This window comes from Anopheles funestus, unplaced genomic scaffold, assembly GCF_943734845.2.
Source record: "Anopheles funestus unplaced genomic scaffold, idAnoFuneDA-416_04 scaffold_36_ctg1, whole genome shotgun sequence".
NCBI classification, from domain to species: Eukaryota; Metazoa; Arthropoda; class Insecta; order Diptera; family Culicidae; genus Anopheles; species Anopheles funestus.
The window spans coordinates 60525-75739 of record NW_026045342.1 but is presented as its reverse complement, the minus strand read 5'-3'; the positions used below and the strand labels follow the sequence as shown (position 1 = coordinate 75739).

The 15215-nt window shown below is 49.1% G+C and overlaps 1 protein-coding gene across 1 annotated transcript in view; it reads right to left on the bottom strand.

The window, feature by feature from the left end:
• LOC125774396 (uncharacterized) overlaps window positions 1–14946 on the bottom strand; it is a 158030-nt gene extending 143084 nt beyond the window's left edge. Inside the window, exons 1-3 of the mRNA XM_049444624.1 lie at window positions 13089–14946; window positions 8084–8265; window positions 6236–6823 (exon numbers count right to left, since the gene is read on the bottom strand). The gene's annotated coding sequence lies outside the window, so the exon portion shown is untranslated. The remainder of the gene's footprint in view (window positions 1–6235; window positions 6824–8083; window positions 8266–13088) is intronic.
• Window positions 14947–15215: the final 269 nt, after the last annotated feature.

Below are 15215 nucleotides of genomic sequence, written 5' to 3'. Positions count from 1 at the left end.
CTGGTGCCTCTTGTAAAAGTGACGCTAATACGCCGAATTGTTTTAAACCCTAAAGTTTGGGTCGTGAAGTCGAAGTTCCAGTAGTGGTTTCCTTGGTTCAGCGGATTGTGCTGTGATTTGGGCGTGATTCATTCCTGCGTCCCGGCGGTTACGCCCGGCGGACAGCATTGGTCAACCCAAACCAGCTGCCTAGCCGACAAGTGATCACCTGGAGATCTGTTAAGTTGGTGCTGTGATTGGTGCGCTCAGTCCGTAAACGTTTCGTGTTTTGTTTGTAAACAGACGGTGCGTGCTAGCAACAACAAAAGTGATCTTCCCTGTTTGGGTTAAGTGGCGTCGTTTTTCGCATATTGAGGCTCTGCTTCGCTACGTTCATGCGTTGGTGTTAGTGTGCTCGGCCTAGTGGTTCCACAAACATTAGTGAAGAGGAGTGCTTGTTTGGTTTAGTGAAGCTACGCGATTGTCGCCTCCGATCCTGTTTGACTCCCGAGAGTGTGAGTGTCGTGAGTTACCGCGAGTTTCCCCTCTGCGTGGCTTGGCCGCTGTTAAGCTCCTTCTACACGTCTGCTACTTCATGTACTAAATGAGTGCGCGTGGAAAAAATGAGTGAGCACGACACAAGCCAATCAAATGCAGGCTTGGGCACGGCGCTGAAGGACTTCTTCCGTAAGAGCAGCAAGACTGTACGCTCACCCCCTAGTGGGAACGTACAGAACAATGAAGCTGATTGCAGAGAAGAAGAAGTAGTGGCAGGTAAGGAAGTTACTGCCAGTTATGCAGGAGTGGCGAAAAATATCGCCTGCAGCCAGGGAGCCGGAACGGGGTGTGATGAAACCCAACCAGCGGCGGAAACGGGTGGTTCCATGCAAGTAGGTAGAAGTAAGCTGAAAGAAGCCCTGGAGACAGCGAGGGAGTTGCATCTCTTCACCAAAGACCGCAACAATGTTCACGCACCCATCAAGAGGATGTCGGTCAAAATATTATCCGATCTCAGCAGCGTGGAACGCGAACTACTTACATGGAAGATGCGAGCAGAACGAGCAGAAAAGCTGCTTAGCGAGGCTAGATCGAGTTGCAGCGAGACGGTGACACCACTGACGCAAACCGCGGGTTCATCTAAACGGGGGAGAAGTGCGATAACCCCGGAAGCTGTACCATTGATGCAGAAGAAGCCTAAAAGTGACGCTTCGGGGAACCTCGTAACCGAAACTCACATAACCGAAACGTCCGACGAACTGCCGTGGACCACCATCGTTAAGCGGAGGCAGCAAGAGCCCAAGAAGACGACTACCGAGCAAGCGGGTAAGGCAGCAGTCCTGCCAAAGATGGCCTCTCAAACGCGCCACAAAACGGAAGCGATAGTAGTGGGGCTCAAAGAAAAGGAGTCGTACGCCGACATTCTGCGAAGGGTGAAGGCGGATCCGAAACTGCAATCGCTTGGGAAGCAAGTTTCCAAGGTTAGACGCACGAGGGAGGGAAACCTGATTTTCGAGCTGAAGCGAGACGATGCAGTAAGCGGTAGCGACTTTAAAGACCTGCTGCAGGATTCCGTGGGAGAAGCCGGTCAGGTCACAGTGCGAGGAAATGTTGCGACACTTGAAATTCGCGACATAGACGAGGTGACAAGCCTGGAAGATGTTGAACGCGCGCTTAAAGCGAGATTCGAACTCGGTACTACTCGCCTCGACATCAACATAAAGCCGGCATTCAACGGAACGCAGACAGCCTGCATAAAAATGGCAGCCAAGCAAGCGCTGCTTATAGCGTCAGCGAGAGAGGTAGAAATTGACAGGTCAATTTGCCGAATCCGCATTCTGCCACAATCGCGAAGGTGTTTCCGCTGCTGGGAATACAACCATGTGCAGCGAGACTGCAAGGGACCGGATAGGAGAAACAACTGTCTGCGGTGCGGCGAGGAGGGCCACCAGGCTCGCACGTGCACCAAACCGGCAGTATGCCTAGTATGTGCTCCAGGCAACAATGCTCACCAGGTCGGAGGAACGTATTGTCCAGCAGCCCAGAAAGCATGGAGATAGTGCAAGTAAACCTGAATCACTGCGAGGCTGCCCAAGATCTTTTGTGTCAGGTAGTGGTTGAGGAAAAGGGCGATGTGGTCATTCTGTCGGAGCCGTACCAAGCACCGAAAGGCGGCAGCAACAACTGGGTTTCGGACAAAACAGGCAAGGCTGCAATCTGGGCTGCGGGAAGATTCCCGATTCAGAGAGTGGTTTCCTGTACATTCGAGGGTTTCGTGATCGCCGAAGTAAACGGGGTGTGCATCTGCAGCAGCTACGCACCGCCAAGCTGGGAGCTGAAAAGGTTCAACGAGATGTTGGACAACCTAGTCGCTGAACTCAGTGGGATTAGCGACGTGATCATCGCCGGAGACTTTAACGCATGGGCCGTTGAATGGGGGAGCATTCGCACTAACAACAGGGGAGAAGCGATACTGGAGAGTTTCGCCCGGCTGAACGTTGTCCTGGGAAACGTTGGCTCCACTCCTACATTCAGCAGGAACGACAGGACGTCGATTATCGACATTACGTTCTGTAGTCCCGTCCTGGCGCAACACCTAAACTGGCGAGTGAGCGATGCGTATACCCTGAGCGATCATCGAGTTGTCCGGTATAGCATCGGGAGAAAGCGCATAACACTGCAGGTTCCGTCAAACAATATGCGAGGCTGGAAAACCCGGATGTTCAACAAAGAACTTTTCTTGGAAGCGCTTAACTTCGGCGATTTTGGAATAGTTCGAAATGCTCCAGATCTTGTAGCTGCTCTGTCCACGGCGTGTGATGCCACGATGCCCCGTAGAAAGCCACCCCGTCATTCCCGCACTCCTGCCTACTGGTGGGACTCTACCATCGCGAAGTTCCGGTCTGATTGCTTGGCAGCCCGCAGAAAAATGCAACGTGAGAGGTGTCCGAAACGAAAACTGCAGCTGAGAGACGCCTACGTTACGGCTAGGTCGGTCTTAAAGAGAGAGATTAAGTCGAGCAAACGGCGTTACTTTCTTCAATTATGCGCAGCAGTCGCTCGGAAGCCATGGGGTTCTGCTTTCAAGGAGCTGATGGGGAAAGGCAGAACACATGAACCCGTCGAGCGTTGCCCTGTTGTGCTTAAAAGCATCATCGAAAGATTGTTCCCGACGCACAACCCTCCGGTACTAAACCCAGCGTTCACAGTCCCGGAGTCCGAACCTGAGCCGATTACAGTCGACGAGATCCTCAGGATCGCTGACCGCCTCAAACCAGGAAAAGCACCCGGGCCGGATGGACTTCCTAACGAGGCAGTCATGGTGGCCATGAAAGCGTATCCGGCAGTGTTCCAAACCGTGCTGCAGACCACTCTCCTGTCTGGGCAGTTCCCGTCGTTGTGGAAGAAGCAAAAGCTGGTTCTAATACCAAAGCCGGGTAAGCCACCGGGTGACCCGTCAGCCTTCAGGCCGTTGGGTCTCATCGACACCATGGCTAAGGTTCAGGAGATGACGCTTCTGGATCGTTTGGTTCAATACACGGAAGGCGAACACGGACTTTCTGAGCACCAGTTCGGTTTTCGGAAGAAGCGCTCAACGGTTGACGCAGTACTGGCGGTGCTCGAGAAAGGCAACGCAGCGTTTCGTCGGAAAAGGTGTGGTGCTCGCTACTGTGCAGTCGTCACTATAGACGTCAAAAACGCATTCAACAGCGCTAGTTGGGAGGCGATAGCAGTTGCGTTGGAGAACATGAGGGTTCCCCCGTATTTGTGCAGGGTGCTGAGGAGCTACCTCCACGGCCGCGTTTTGCAGTACGAAACAGGCGAGGGGGTTAAAACGTCCACCATTACAGCCGGAGTTCCACAGGGATCAGTTCTTGGTCCCACCCTGTGGAACGTCATGTATAACGGAGTACTAACCCTCGCTCTTCCTCCAAAAACTGAGCTCACCGGCTTTGCAGACGACATTGCGTTAACAGTCACCGGCGAATCCATCGAGGAGGTTGAGATGTTAGCCACGGATGCTGTCGGTAGAATCGATGAATGGATGAAAGCAGCCTGCTTAGAAATTGCGCACGCGAAAACAGAGTTCATACTCATCAGCAGCCATAAGGAAGTGCAGAAGGCATCGATACTGGTGGGCTCAGAGCACATTGAGTCCGTCAGGAATCTCAAATACCTTGGGATTCGAATCGATGACCGGCTGAAATTCAAGCACCATCTAGATGATGCATGCAATAAAGCCATGAAGACCGCAAATGCATTGGCATCATTCATGCCAAACATAGGTGGACCCAGCAGCAGCATACGACGTCTTCACGCAAGCGTTGCCATATCCGTTATAAGATATGGTGCGCCAGTCTGGGCGCATATTCTGTCGGAAAAGCAGCACCAGAATACTGTACGTAGAGTACATCGGCGATTGGCCATGCGTGTTGCTAGTGCTTACCGTACCATCTCGTACGATGCGGTTTGCGTGATATCGGGTATGTTGCCCCTATGCATCATTCTTGAGGAGGACTTGGAGAATTTCCGGACGGCACGTGCGGGGGAACCTCTCACTGCAGCTGTGAAGAAACGCATCAGGGCAGAGACGACGCAGAAATGGCAGAGCAGCTGGTCAAGTTCAACAACAGGCAGATGGACCTATTCGCTGATTCCCGATGTTGCGGCATGGGTTGGAAGGACGCATGGTGACGTAGACTTCTTCGTCACGCAGATTCTTTCCGGCCATGGCTGCTTCCGGAGCTACTTGCATAGGTTTACGCACGCGTCTTCGCCGCGGTGCCCAGCTTGTCCGGACGCCGACGAGACGGCAGAACATGTCATGTTCGGCTGTCCAAGGTTCATCGCCGAACGTCAGCAGCTGAACGACATGTGCGATACGGAGGTTGGGCACTCAAACTTGGTGCAGCTGATGCTCCAGAACGGCAATATGTGGGAGGCTGCGTCGACGATGATGCGCCAGGTCGTTACAAAGCTGCAGCGGTGGTGGAGAGAAGACCAGATGCATGGTCTTGCCTGAGTGTTTAGTGTGAAGTGTTGTGTTGTTTGTGTGTGCGTGTGTGACCGTCCAGTGTAAAACCTACATGTGCTCGAGAGTGTTATATGTTGCTAGTACGTACCAAGTAGACTAAGTGCACAGCACTGCCCCTCCCATGAAGTCATACCGCGAGGTGATTCCGTGGGAGGGTGCACAGGGTTCAAGGAGAGTTTTTTACTGGGTAAAAATCCCATGTCCCCCACTGTGGGTGTCTTTCGAAGATTTTAAACTCCTTGTAAAAAAAAAAAAAAAAAAAAAAAAGACACATCAGCCAAGACACCTTAGCCAAGACACATTAGCCAAGACACATTAGCCAAGACACATTAGCTAAGACACATTAGCCAAGACACCTTAGCCAAGACACATTAGCCAAGACACATTAGCCAAGACACTTTAGCCAAGACACATTAGCCAAGACACATTAGCTTAGACACATTAGCCAAGACACCTTAGCCAAGACACATTAGCCAAGACACCTTAGCCAAGACACATTAGCCAAGACACTTTAGCCAAGACACATTAGCCAAGACACATTAGCCAAGACACCTTAGGCAATACACCTTAGCCAAGACACATTAGCCAAGACACATTAGCCAAGAAACATTAGCCAAGACACATTAGCCAAGACACATTAGCTAAGACACATTAGCCAAGACACCTTAGCCAAGACACCTTAGCCAAGACACATCAGCCAAGACACCTTAGCCAAGACACCTTAGCCAAGACACCTTAGCCAAGACACATTAGCCAAGACACATTAGCTAAGACACCTTAGCCAAGACACCTTAGGCAATACACCTTAGCCAAGACACATTAGCCAAGACACATTAGCCAGGACTCATTAGCCAAGACACATTAGCCAAGACACCTTAGCCAAGACACATTAGCCAAGACACATTAGCCAAGACACATTAGCCAAGACACATTAGCCAAGACACATTGACCGAGACACATTAGCCAAGACACCTTAGCCAAGACACCTTAGCCAAGACACCTTAGCCAAGACACCTTAGCCAAGACACCTTAACCAAGACACATTAGCCGAGACACATTAGCCAAGACACATAAGCCGAGACACATTAGCCAAGACACATTAGCCAAGACACATTAGCCAAGACACATTAGCCAAGACACCTTAGCCAAGACACATTAGCCAAGACACCTTAGCCAAGACACCTTAGCCAAGACACCTTAGCCAAGACACATCAGCCAAGACACCTTAGCCAAGACACATTAGAAGAGACACATTAGCCAAGACACATTAGCTAAGACACATTAGCCGAGACACCTTAGCCAAGACACCTTAGCCAAGACACACCAGCCAAGACACCTTAGCCAAGACACATTAGCCGAGACACATTAGCCAAGACACATTAGCTAAGACACATTAGCCAAGACACCTTAGCCAAGACACCTTAGCCAAGACACATCAGCCAAGACACCTTAGCCAAGAAACATTAGCCAAGACACATTAGCCAAGACACCTTAGCCAAGACACCTTAGCCAAGACACATCAGCCAAGACACCTTAGCCAAGACACATTAGAAGAGACACATTAGCCAAGACACATTAGCTAAGACACATTAGCCGAGACACCTTAGCCAAGACACCTTAGCCAAGACACACCAGCCAAGACACCTTAGCCAAGACACATTAGCTAAGACACATTAGCCGAGACACATTAGCCAAGACACCTTAGCCAAGACACCTTAGCCAAGACACATTAGTAAAGACTTCTTAGCCAAGACACATTAGCCAAGACACCTTAGCCAAGACACCATAGCCGAGACACATTAGCCAAGACACCTTAGCCAAGACACATTAGCCAAGACACATTAGCCAAGACACCTTAGCCAAGACACATTAGCCATGACACATTAACCAAGACACCTTAGCCAAGACACCTTAGCCAAGACACCTTAGCCAAGACACCTTAGCCAAGACACATTAGCCAAGACACTTTAGCCAAGACACATTAGCCAAGACACCTTAGCCAAGACACATTAGCCAAGACACCTTAGCCAAGACACCTTAGCCAAGACACATTAGCCGAGACACATTAGCCAAGACACATTAGCCAAGACACATTAGCCAAGACACCTTAGCCAAGACACCTTAACCAAGACACATTAGCCAAGACACATTAGCCAAGACACATTAGCTAAGACACATTAGCCAAGACACATTAGCCAAGACACATTAGCCAAGACACATTAGCCAAGACACCTTAGCCAAGACACATTAGCCAAGACACATTAGCCGAGACACATTAGCCAAGACACCTTAGCCAAGACACATTAGCCGAGACACCTTAGCCAAGACACATTAGCCAAGACACATTAACCAAGACACATTAGTCAAGACACATTAGCCAAGACACATTAGCCAAGACACATTAGCCAAGACACATTAGTCAAGACACATTAGCCAAGACACATTAGCCAAGACACCTAAGCCAAAACACCTTAGCCAAGACACATTAGCCAAGACAAATTAGCAAAGACACATTAGCCGAGACACATTAGCCAAGACACATTAGCCAAGACACCTTAGCCAAGACACATGAGCCAAGACTCATTAGCCAAGACACATTAGCCAAGACACATTTGCCAAGACACATTAGCAAAGACACATTAGCCGAAACACCTTAGCCAAGACACCTTAGCCAAGACACCTTAGCCAAGACACCTTAGCCAAGACACCTTAGCCAAGACACCTAAGCCAAAACACCTTAGCCAAGACACCTTAGCCAAGACACATTAACCAAGACACATTAGCCAAGACACCTTAGCCAAGACACATTAGCCAAGACACATTAGCCAAGACACATTCGCCAAGACACATTAGCCAAGACACATTAGCCAAGACACATTAGCCAAGACACATTAGCCAAGACACCTTAGCCAAGACACCTTAGCCAAGACACATTAGCCAAGACACATTAGCCAAGACACATTAGCCAAGACACCTTAGCCAAGACACATTAGCCGAGACACATTAGCCAAGACACATTAGCCAAGACACCTTAGCCAAGACACATTAGCCAAGACACATTAACCAAGACACCTTAGCCAAGACACCTTAGCCAAGACACCTTAGCCAAGACACCTTAGCCAAGACACATTAGCCAAGACACCTTAGCCAAGACACCTTAGCCAAGACACATTAGTCAAGACACCTTAGCCAAAACACCTTAGCCAAGACACCTTAGCCAAGACACATTAGCCATGACACATTAGCCAAGACACCTTAGCCAAGACGCCTTATCCAAGACACCTTAGGCAATACACCTTAGCCAAGACACATTAGCCAAGACACATTAGCCAGGACTCATTAGCCAAGACACATTAGCCAAGACACCTTAGCCAAGACACACTAGCCAAGACACATTAGCCAAGACACCTTAGCCAAGACACCTTAGCCAAAAAACATTAGCCGAGACACATTAGCCAAGACTTCTTAGCCAAGACACATTAGCCAAGACACCTTAGCCAAGACACCTTAGCCAAGACACCATAGCCGAGACACATTAGCCAAGACACCTTAGCCAAGACACATTAGACAAGACACCTGAGCCAAGACACCTTAGCCAAGACACATTAGCCAAGACACATTAGCCAAGACACCTTAGCCAAGACACCTTAGCCAAGACACATTAGTCAAGACACCTTAGCCAAAACACCTTAGCCAAGACACCTTAGCCAAGACACATTAGACAAGACACATTAGCCAAGACACATCAGCCAAGACACCTTAGCCAAGACACCTTAGGCAATACACCTTAGCCAAGACACATTAGCCAAGACACATTCGCCAGGACTCATTAGCCAAGACACATTAGCCAAGACACATGAGCCAAGACACATAAGCCAAGACACGGTTGAAAGACTTCCCGTCGTTGTGGAAGAAGCAAAAGCTGGTTCTAATACCAAAGCCGGGCAAGCCACCGGGTGACCCGTCAGCCTTCAGGCCGTTGGGTCTCATCGACACCATGGTTAAGTTTCAGGAGATGACGCTTCTGGATCGTTTGGTTCAATACACGGAAGGCGAACACGGACTTTCTGAGCACCAGTTCGGTTTTCGGAAGAAGCGCTCAACGGTTGACGCAGTACTGGCGGTGCTCGAGAAAGGCAACGCAGCGTTTCGTCGGAAAAGGTGTGGTGCTCGCTACTGTGCAGTCGTCACTATAGACGTCAAAAACGCATTCAACAGCGCTAGTTGGGAGGCGATAGCAGTTGCGTTGGAGAACATGAGGGTTCCCCCGTATTTGTGCAGGGTGCTGAGGAGCTACCTCCACGGCCGCGTTTTGCAGTACGAAACAGGCGAGGGGGTTAAAACGTCCACCATTACAGCCGGAGTTCCACAGGGATCAGTTCTTGGTCCCACCCTGTGGAACGTCATGTATAACGGAGTACTAACCCTCGCTCTTCCTCCAAAAACTGAGCTCACCGGCTTTGCAGACGACATTGCGTTAACAGTCACCGGCGAATCCATCGAGGAGGTTGAGATGTTAGCCACGGATGCTGTCGGTAGAATCGATGAATGGATGAAAGCAGCCTGCTTAGAAATTGCGCACGCGAAAACAGAGTTCATACTCATCAGCAGCCATAAGGAAGTGCAGAAGGCATCGATACTGGTGGGCTCAGAGCACATTGAGTCCGTCAGGAATCTCAAATACCTTGGGATTCGAATCGATGACCGGCTGAAATTCAAGCACCATCTAGATGATGCATGCAATAAAGCCATGAAGACCGCAAATGCATTGGCATCATTCATGCCAAACATAGGTGGACCCAGCAGCAGCATACGACGTCTTCACGCAAGCGTTGCCATATCCGTTATAAGATATGGTGCGCCAGTCTGGGCGCATATTCTGTCGGAAAAGCAGCACCAGAATACTGTACGTAGAGTACATCGGCGATTGGCCATGCGTGTTGCTAGTGCTTACCGTACCATCTCGTACGACGCGGTTTGCGTGATATCGGGTATGATGCCCCTATGCATCATTCTTGAGGAGGACTTGGAGAATTTCCGGACGGCACGTGCAGGGGAACCTCTCACTGCAGCTGTGAAGAAACGCATCAGGGCAGAGACGACGCAGAAATGGCAGAGCAGCTGGTCAAGTTCAACAACAGGCAGATGGACCTATTCGCTGATTCCCGATGTTGCGGCATGGGTTGGAAGGACGCATGGTGACGTAGACTTCTTTGTCACGCAGATTCTTTCCGGCCATGGCTGCTTCCGGAGCTACTTGCATAGGTTTACGCACGCGTCTTCGCCGCGGTGCCCAGCTTGTCCGGACGCCGACGAGACGGCAGAACATGTCATGTTCGGCTGTCCAAGGTTCATCGCCGAACGTCAGCAGCTGAACGACATGTGCGATACGGAGGTTGGGCACTCAAACTAGGTGCAGCTGATGCTCCAGAACAGCAATATGTGGGAGGCTGCGTCGACGATGATGCGCCAGGTCGTTACAAAGCTGCAGCGGTGGTGGAGAGAAGACCAGATGCATGGTCTTGCCTGAGTGTTTAGTGTGAAGTGTTGTGTTGTTTGTGTGTGCGTGTGTGACCGTTCAGTGTAAAACCTACATGTGCTCGAGAGTGTTATATGTTGCTAGTACGTACCAAGTAGACTAAGTGCACAGCACTGCCCCTCCCATGAAGTAATACCGCGAGGTGATTCCGTGGTAGGGTGCACAGGGTTCAAGGAGAGTTTTTTACTGGGTAAAAATCCCATGTCCCCCACTGTGGGTGTCTTTCGAAGATTTTAAACTCCTTGTAAAAAAAAAAAAAAAAAAAAAAACATAAGCCAAGACACATTAGCCAAGACACATTAGCCAAGACACATTAGCCAAGACACATTAGCCAAGACACATTAGCCGAGACACATTAGCCAAGACACCTTAGCCAAGACACATTAGCCAAGACACATTAGCCGAGACACATTAGCCAAGACACCTTATCCAACACACATTAGCCGAGAAACCTTAGCCAAGACACATTAGCCAAGACACATTAGCCAAGACACATTACTCAAGACACATTAGCCAAGACACATTAGCCAAGACACATTAGCCAAGACACATTAGCCGAGAAACATTAGCCGAGACACCTTAGCCAAGACACATTAGCCAAGACACCTTAGCCAAGACACATTAGCCAAGACTCATTAGCCAAGACACATTAGCTAAGACACATTAGCCAAGACACATTAGCCGAGACACATTAGCCAAGACACCTAAGCCAAAACACCTTAGCCAAGACACATTTGCCAAGACACATTAGCAAAGACACATTAGCCGAAACACCTTAGCCAAGACACCTTAGCCAAGACACCTTAGCCAAGACACCTTAGCCAAGACACCTAAGTCAACACACCTAAGCCAAAACACCTTAGCCAAGACACCTTAGCCAAGACACATTAGCCAAGACACATTAGCCAAGACACCTTAGCCAAGACACATTAGCCAAGACACATTAGCCAAGACACATTAGCCAAGACACATTAGCCGAGACACATTAGCCAAGACACATTAGCCAAGACACATTAGCCAAGACACATTAGCCAAGACACCTTAGCCAAGACACCTTAGCCAAGACACCTTCGGTTAGACACCTTAGCCAAGACACATCAGCCAAGACACCTTAGCCAAGACACATTAGCCAAGACACCTTAGCCTAGACACCGTAGCCAAGACACATTAGCCAAGACACATTAGCCAAGACACCTTAGCCAAGACACATTAGCCATGACACATTAACCAAGACACCTTAGCCAAGACACCTTAGCCAAGACACCTTAGCCAAGACACCTTAGCCAAGACACATTAGCCAAGACACTTTAGCCAAGACACATTAGCCAAGACACCTTAGCCAAGACACATTAGCCAAGACACCTTAGCCAAGACACCTTAGCCAAGACACATTAGCCGAGACACATTAGCCAAGACACATTAGCCAAGACACATTAGCCAAGACACCTTAGCCAAGACACATTAGCCAAGACACATTAGCCAAGACACATTAGCCAAGACTCATAAGCCAACACACATTAGCCAAGACACCTAAGCCAAAACACCTTAGCCAAGACACATTTGCCAAGACACCTTAACCAAGACACATTAGCCAAGACACCTTAGCCAAGACACATTAGCCAAGACACATTAGCCGAGACACATTAGCCAAGACACATTTGCCAAGACACCTTAGCCAAGACACATTAGCCAAGACACATTAGCCAAGACACATTAGCCAAGACTCATAAGCCAACACACATTAGCCAAGACACCTAAGCCAAAACACCTTAGCCAAGACACATTAGCTAAGACACCTTAACCAAGACACATTAGCCAAGACACCTTAGCCAAGACACATTAGCCAAGACACATTAGCCGAGACACATTAGCCAAGACACATTTGCCAAGACATATTAGCCAAGACACATTAGCCAAGACACATTTGCCAAGACACCTTAGCCAAGACACATTAGCCAAGACACACTAGCCAAGACACATTAGCCAAGACACATTAGCCAAGACACATTAGCCAAGACACCTTAGCCAAGACACATTAGCCAAGACACATTAGCCAAGACACATTAGCCAAGACACATTAGCCAAGACACATTAGCCAAGACACCTTAGCCAAGACACCATAGCCAAGACACATTAGCCAAGACACATTAGCCAAGACACCTTAGCCAAGACACATTAGCCAAGACACATTTGCCAAGACACATTAGCCAAGACACCTTAGCCAAGACACCTTAGCCAAGACACATTAGCCAAGACACCTTAGCCAAGACACATTAGCCAAGACACATTAGCCAAGACACATTAGCCAAGACACCTTAGCCAAGACACCTTAGCCAAGACACATTAGCCAAGACACATTAGCCAAGACACCTTAGCCAAGACACATTAGCCAAGACACCTTAGCCAAGACACATTAGCCAAGACACATTAGCAAAGACACATTAGCCGAGACACATTAGCCAAGACACATTAGCCAAGACAAATTAGCCAAGACACCTTAGCCTAGACACCTTAGCCAAGACACATTAGCCAAGACACATTAGCCATGACACATTAGCCAAGACACATTAGCCAAGACACCTTAGCCAAGACACATTAGCCAAGACACATTAGCCGAAACACATTAGCCAAGACACCTTAGCCAAGACACATTAGCCAAGACACATTAGCCAAGACACATTAGCCAAGACACCTTAGCCAAGACACATTAGCCAAGACACATTAGCCAAGATATATTAGCCAAGACACCTTAGCCAAGACACATTAGCCAAGACACATTAGCCAAGACACATAAGCCAAGACACATTAGCCAAGACACATAAGCCGAGACACATTAGCCAAGACACATTAGCCGAGACACCTTAGCCAAGACACCTTAGCCAAGACACATTAGCCAAGACACCTTAGCCAAGACACATTAGAAGAGACACATTAGCCAAGACACATTAGCTAAGACACATTAGCCAAGACACCTTAGCCAAGACACATTAGCCAAGACACATTAGCCAAGACACCTTAGCCAAGACACCTTAGCCAAGACACATTAGCCAAGACACATTAGCCAAGACACCTTAGCCAAGACACATTAGCCAAGACACATTAGCCAAGACACCTTAGTTAAGACACCTTAGCCAAGACACATTAGCCAAGACACCTTAGCCAAGACACCTTAGCCAAGACACATTAGCCAAGACACATTAGCCAAGACACCTTAGCCAAGACACCTTAGCCAAGACACATTAGCCAAGACACATTAGCCAAGACACATTAGCCAAGACACCTTAGCCAAGACACATTAGCCAAGACACATTAGCCAAGACACCTTAGCCAAGACACATTAGCCAAGACACCTTAGCCAAGACACCTTAGCCAAGACACATTAGCCAAGACACATTAGCCAAGACACCTTAGCCAAGACACTTTAGCAAAGACACTGTTGCGAAGCGTATATCGCAACTCGTTTGTTTACGTTGTAGTATAGCTGCAGGGCCTTACAACAGCGATATCGTTGTAGGGTTTCGCAATGGGGGCGATGGTGGGACAGTGCTCACCATCATTATAGCAGCGGTTAGGATGGCGACGAAGGAAAACCCGATAAATAGGGCCGAAGGACGCGCCTTCGGCCTCTTTTAAGCGCGACAGTAGAGAACGAAACTAATTTGTGATCTCCCCTTTTCTAACTACACCGATAATAAATAGCTAGAAAACAGATCTACATTTTATGATCTCTCTGTGGCTGTAATCATTCACAACATTTCACAAATTAGTTATCACTACACAACGTTCGTTAGTTCGTAAACGCGTACGTAAATCTAAACGCGAGTAGTACGTGTAACTAGTAAAACGGTACGGTCAACGATACGCGCGCGAAATTCCGCATATAAATCTCGCCACCAGGGAGTAGTGTTAATTCGCGAGTGAAGAAAAGTGTTAGTTGTGAGATGGAAAGAGCAACATTGGACAATAGTTGCGAGGAAGTTGCAGAGCTGCAGGAGCAGCAAGCGACAACGTCGGGCGCATTCCCTGAAAGGCGCGTGAGCGTCGTGGAAGAACCACCAAAGGACGGGGAAGTGTCACCGGTATTGCCTCGGAGGTTGCCTTCCTACCTGGAGGTAAGAAGGAAGCGTATCGAGCTTCAAAAGAAGGAGCTCAAGCTGGAAAACTCTCGGAAGGAGTATGAACTTGAAAGGGCTCGGAAGGAGCTGGAGATCGAGCTGCGTGAGATCGAGCTCGAAGAAGATATTTCCGACGCAAGCAGCCAGGTGAGTGCTTACGTAGCAAAATCCGAAGCTTGGTTGCGAGATACGAGTCGCTTCGGAACGACGCCACCGGCTCGTTACCATGGCGACAATCATCGAAATGGCGGTGCGGGTCACCCACCTTCGACCCCAACCGCGACCGCGGGTGCGTGGGCATCACGCATTGCCCCAGCGCCGCTGCGGTATGGCAGGATGGCGGAAGACGCTAAAGGTCATCAACCCTTGACCCCTGCAACAACCCGATGTCCAACGGAGTACGATCGTACGTGGGCTGCGGACCAAGCAGCCGCACAAGAATGTGAGTATGCTGAGTGGAGGCGTGCGGTGGAGGATTCCATAAGGGTCCACCGTGAAAACAAGCTTGGGCAGCTTTACAAGCTTGAAGAGAAGACGGCTGCCAATTCGA